Source organism: Haematobia irritans, chromosome 5 (genome assembly GCF_050003625.1).
Source record: "Haematobia irritans isolate KBUSLIRL chromosome 5, ASM5000362v1, whole genome shotgun sequence".
NCBI classification, from domain to species: Eukaryota; Metazoa; Arthropoda; class Insecta; order Diptera; family Muscidae; genus Haematobia; species Haematobia irritans.
The window spans coordinates 56,464,604-56,470,536 of NC_134401.1; the positions used below are offsets into that span (position 1 = coordinate 56,464,604).

The window sequence follows — 5,933 nt, forward strand, 5'->3', positions numbered from 1 at the left end:
GACATAACTTATAGATAGAATTCCTACTAATCAATAAACGTGCTACTGGAAAATGTGAGTGCATCATGCGAGGGAGTTTTTAGAGAAATTTTGTGTATATCTCGTATGATTGTTTGTGTTTGTTATTGCGTCATTTATGCTGTTGTTGGTTGTTTTGATTCTAGAGACAATGGAATGTTCCTTGTGTGTTGTTGGTATCTTTTGTGGTGAGAGTTGTTTTTTTTGCAATAGCAAGATCAGAAAGGGAACGTGTGTGTGTGTGGAGTTGTTTTTCTTTACGGCAGGTATGTATCCCTTATGACTATTTGTGTCTTTCAGTTTTATTGTTGCATTCAGTTATGTTGATGCATTTATGAAGTGCACACGTGGATTTAATTTTGCAAAATTGTACGTGCGCTTTTTATTGATAAATAACAGATTAAGGAACTGTATATTTCTGTTAATATGTTAGTTTAAAATTAGTGCGGATTTTAAATTGATTTACATAAAAAATATACAACATGAGTGGTAATAGGATGATTTATATTTATTCTACATCTGGATCACAGGTTGAGAAGCAACCATTTTTTTGAATCTATATTTTTATGTTACAGCAATTCCTACAGGTGAGTACTAAGTTCGAGTTTAGCCGCTAAAATTAAAAATAAATCACTAAGCAAAGTATAAAATTATACGTCTTCGATACAAATTTAAATATAACTTGATGGAGAATAGCCCAAATCAAGTTTTTTTATAAAGATTATTTTTTATAATGGATTATTAAAGAAAACTTATCATGGAAATTGCAATTTTAGCCGCTAAACTCGAACTTAATATCCACCTTAAATACTAAATGCTATACTGACAAGTGGAAATTATGTCTAATTTTATAATATTTTTTATTTCAATTATATTCTGAGAATAATTTCAATAACGTCCCATTTGTCCATGGATATGATTCCAATAATGTACCTACTGGATGGATTTTTCAATGTGGTAAGTTTTTCTGTAAACCGTATTTTGTCCGTTTTTAATAAAACCAAAATTTCAATTTATTAAAAATTATTTTTTTCACTTGCAGGTAGACAGGTCTCGTAATGGTAATTTTTTGAATATTCTTACTGTTTAATACTAATTAAGCTGATATCCTTATTGGCTCTAGGAAATACTCTTGAAAACCGTAAGTTAAAGATCAATATGAACGATAGAATTAATTAATTAATAATATTTTTCTTATATTTTGTATAACTTCAGATGCCTCTAAGCCAAATCCGCCCAACAAAAGTTAGCCAAAATCGATCAAATTGGACAATTCAATTGAATATAGCAACTTATGCCACATATATCTTTCATATGGATAGAAAACATGGACATTTAAATTAATTAGTTTAGTCCTAATAACATAGAATATTACTCTTTTGAAGAAGCAATTACTAACTACCGACAAGTAAATGCGTCCAACGTACTATAAAAAATATTTCCTTTATTGTATATCATAAGCCATAGTTTTGTGTAATATAATAATAATTCTTTGAAATAAAATACTGGTGGTTATAGAAAATTGACTTGTTTTGTACGAAAAATTTCTTAGTTGTATACAGGCTTTTTGTACTTTTGATTCCTCATTTCTCTACTTTTTTGAAAATTATACCGACAAACAGTTTATTTCAAACCAATTTTTTAATACAGGTTTCCCAAAAAATTGTTAATTTTTCCGGATAGCAGGAATATTTTGAATGAGTTTAACTATATTCTTCCCACAGCATAGTAATAATGAACTAAAATACGATGTAATACATGAACTAATTTATAAGAAAATCATGAACTTATCTAGATGAAAAAAATCTTTGGCGCCAAATCATGGTCATTCTTACTATGGGTTAGTTCATTTTTCATAAAAAATAGTAAACTTTTTTTCGGTGTATGGAGGCTTTATTTAAAACTGAAACAGATTAGAACAAACTTGACACACTTAAATATCATATTAAATATATTCTCTGTGGAAACTATCCAGTCAATTGGAGGAAAATCCCATTGAAAATGGGTCTAAAATATGAAAATGTCTACCATACTTCCCCAACTCTGGTGTACGTATATATATGAGAGCTATATAATCTGAACCGATTTTGACTAAATTTGAACTGCGTAGTTAGAATAATAATTCTGCAATCTCTGCAAAATGTCACGTAAAAGGAGTATAACTTTGGCCCCCGTGATCATATGAGTGTAAATCGGGCGAAAGATATATATGGGAGCTATATTTAAATCTGAACCGATTTCAACCAAATTTGGCACACTTACCGATACTATTAAACGTACTCCTTGTGCAAAATTTGAAGCAAGGTAGGGCAAAACTCTGGTTTTTGAGGCAATATAAGTCCAAATCGGACGAAAGATATATATGGGAGCTATATCTAAATCTGAACCGATTTTAACCAAATTTGGCACACTTACCGATACTATTAAACGTACTCCTTGTACAAAATTTGAAGCAAGTCAGGGCAAAACTCTGGCTTTTGAGGCCATATAAGTCCAACTCGGACGAAAGTTATATATGGGAGCTATATCTAAATCTGAACCGATTTTAACCAAATTTGGCGCACATAACTATACCATTAAACGTACCTCTCGTGCAAAATTTGAAGCAAATCGCGGCAAAACTCTGGCTTTTGTGGCCATATAAGTGAAAATCGGGCGAAAGATATATATGGGAGCTATATCTAAATCTGAACCGACTTCAACCAAATTTGGTACACTTACCCATACTATTAAACGTACCCCTTGTGCAAAATTTGAACCACATCACGGCAAAACTTTGGCTTTTGAGGCCATATAAGAGCAAATCGGACGAAAGATATATATATGGGAGCTATATCTAAATCTGAACCGATTTCAATCAAATTTAGCAAGCATTGGTAGAATGTAAATTCTACTCTCTGTGCAAAATTTCACGAAAATCGGTAGTAAACTTTGGCCTCTGTTGCCATATGAGTCTAAATCGGACGAAAGATATATATGGGAGCTATATCTAAATCTGAACCGATTTAGCTGATATTTTGCAAGTATTTCCAGACTCATAAAATATTTGGATGTACTGATTTTGAAGAACATCGGTTGTTAAACACGCCAATTATGACCAGATCGGTGATAAAATATATATAGCAGCTATATCTAAATCTGAACCGATTTTTTCCAAAATCAATAGCGATTGTCTTCGTTCCAAAAAACGACCTTATGCCAAATTTGAAGACGATCGGACTTAAACTGCGACCTGTACTTTGCGCACAAAAATACATGAACAGACAGACAAATAGACGGACATCGCTAAATCGACTCAGAATTTAATTCTAAGACGATCGGTATACTAAACGATGGGTCTCAGACTTTTCCTTCTTGGCGTTACATACAAATGCACAAACTTATTATGCCCTGTACCACAGTAGTGGTGAAGGGTATAAATATGGGAAAGATTTAAATATGAAGCAATTTTAAGGAAACTTCACAAACTTTTATTAGTGATTTATCGCTCGATATATATGCATTAGAAGTTTAGGAAAATTAGAGTCATTTTTACAACTTTTCGACTAAACAGAGGCGATTTTAAAAGGAAAATGTTCGTATTTTGACCATTTTTGTCGAAATCAGAAAAACATATATATGGGAGCTATATCTAAATCTGAACCGATTTCAACCAAATTTGGCACATATAGCTACAATGTTAATTCTACTCCCTTTGCAAAATTTCAACAAAATCGGAGTTAAAAATTGGCCTCTGTGGTCATATGAGTGTAAATCGTGCGAAAGCTATATATGGTAGCTATATCTAAATCTGAACCGATTTCAATCAAATTTGGCACACTTGACTACACTACTACTTGTACAGCTAGTGCAAAATTTCAATCAAATTGGGCCAAACCTCTGGCTTCTAGGACCATATTACTCCATATCGGGCGAAAGATATATATGGGAGCTATATCTAAATCTGAACCGATTTCAATAAAATTTAGCACACTTGACTACACTACAAATTGTATTCCATGTGCAAAACTTCAACCAAATTGGGCCTAAACTCTGGCTTCTGGGGCCATATCGGACAAAAGATATATATGGGAGCTATATCTAAATCTGAACCGATTTCAATCAAATTTTGCACACTCGACTATACTACCAATCGTGCAAAATTTCAAGCAAATCGGGATAAAACTCTGGCTTCTGGATCCATATAAGTGCATATCGGGCGAAAGATATATATGGGAGCTATATCTAAATCTGAACCGATTTCTACCAAAATCAATAGGGTTCTATTCTGACCCAAAACAGGAACATGTGCCAAACTTGAAGTCGATTGGACCCAAACTACGACCTAGACTTTGATCACAAAAATGTGTTCACAGACAGACGGACGGACGGACATGGTTATATCGACTCAGGGAACCACCCCGAGCACTATTGCCAAAGACACCATGTGTCTATCTCGTCTCCTTCTTGGTGTTACAAACATATGCACTAACTTATAATACCCCGTTCCACAGTGTGGCGCAGGGTATAATAAATAAATCAAAATAAATCAAATTATAAAATAAATCAAATAATAAACGAACATATGCAACATGTGTCAAAAAAAAAAAAAAAAACAAGTATATACGGCCGTAAGTTCGGCCAGGCCGAATCTTATGTACCCTCCACCATGGATTGCGTAGAAACTTCTACGAAAGACTGTCATCCACAAATTTCAACTCTCCAAAATCAAATCTCGGGATCGGTTTATATGGGGGCTATAAATGATTATGGACCACTTTTGGCATGGTTGTTAAACATCATATACTACCACCACGTACCAAATTTCAACCAGATCGGATGAATTTTGCTTCTCCAAAAGGCACCGGAGGTCAATTCTGGCGATCGGTTTATATGGGAGCTATATATAATTATGGACTGATAGGAACCAATACCTGCATGGTTCTTGGATACCATATACTAATATCACGTACCAAATTTCAACCGAATGGGAAGAATTTTGCTCTTCCAAGGTGCTCCGGAGGTCAAATCTAGGGATCGGTTTATATGGGGCCTATATAAAATTATGGAGCGATATCGACCAATTTTTGCATGGGTGTTTGAGGCCATATTTTAACATCACGTACCAAATTTCAACTGAATCAGATGAATTTTGGTCTTCCAAGAGGCTCCGGAGGTCAAATCTGGTGATCGGTTTATATGGGGGCTATATATAATTATGGACCGATATGGACCAATTTTTGCATGGTCATTAGAGATCATATACTAACATCATGTACCAAATTTCAGCCGGATCGGATGAAATTTGTTTCTCTTAGAGGCTCTGCAAGCCAAATCGGGGGATCGGTTTATATGGGGGCTATATATCATTATGGACCGATGTGAACCAATTTTTGCATGGTTGTTAGAGACCATATACTAACACCATGTACCAAATTTCAGCCGGATCGGATGAAATTTGCTTCTCTTAGAGGCCTCGCAAGCCAAATTTGGGGGTGCGTTTATATGGGGGCGATACGTAAAAGTGGACCGATATGGCCCATTTGCAATACCATCCGACCTACATCAATAACAACTACTTGTGCCAAGCTTGTCGATAGCTTGTTTCGTTCGGATGTTAGCGTGATTTCAACAGACGGACGGACATGCGCAGATCGACTGAGAATTTCACCACGACCCACACAGAAAAAAAGTTTCTCGTAAATTTAAGAAGATTTTTACAATAATTTATTACAAGAATTTTCTACAATTTTAGTTCATTTTTCGTATCTTCAACGAAAATTAACTACTCGAAAGGAAATTTTACAAATTCTAAGTAGCAATCGTTTAGTTCATAGCCTACAAAATACGATGGAAATTTCCTTAAAAAATTTCTTAACTGGTAGTTAAAAATTCGTTTGTCATGGTATAAAACTACTTGTGAAATGTAAAGTATT

The 5,933-nt window shown here is 34.2% G+C and overlaps 1 long non-coding RNA gene across 1 annotated transcript; it reads left to right on the forward strand.

Annotated features, from left to right (window-relative positions):
- The first annotated feature begins 530 nt into the window (after positions 1-530).
- Positions 531-1,276, forward strand: LOC142241392 (uncharacterized). Its single transcript, XR_012723612.1, has 3 exons — positions 531-975; positions 1,061-1,159; positions 1,234-1,276. It is a non-coding gene; the product is annotated as an uncharacterized LOC142241392 (long non-coding RNA).
- Positions 1,277-5,933: the final 4,657 nt, after the last annotated feature.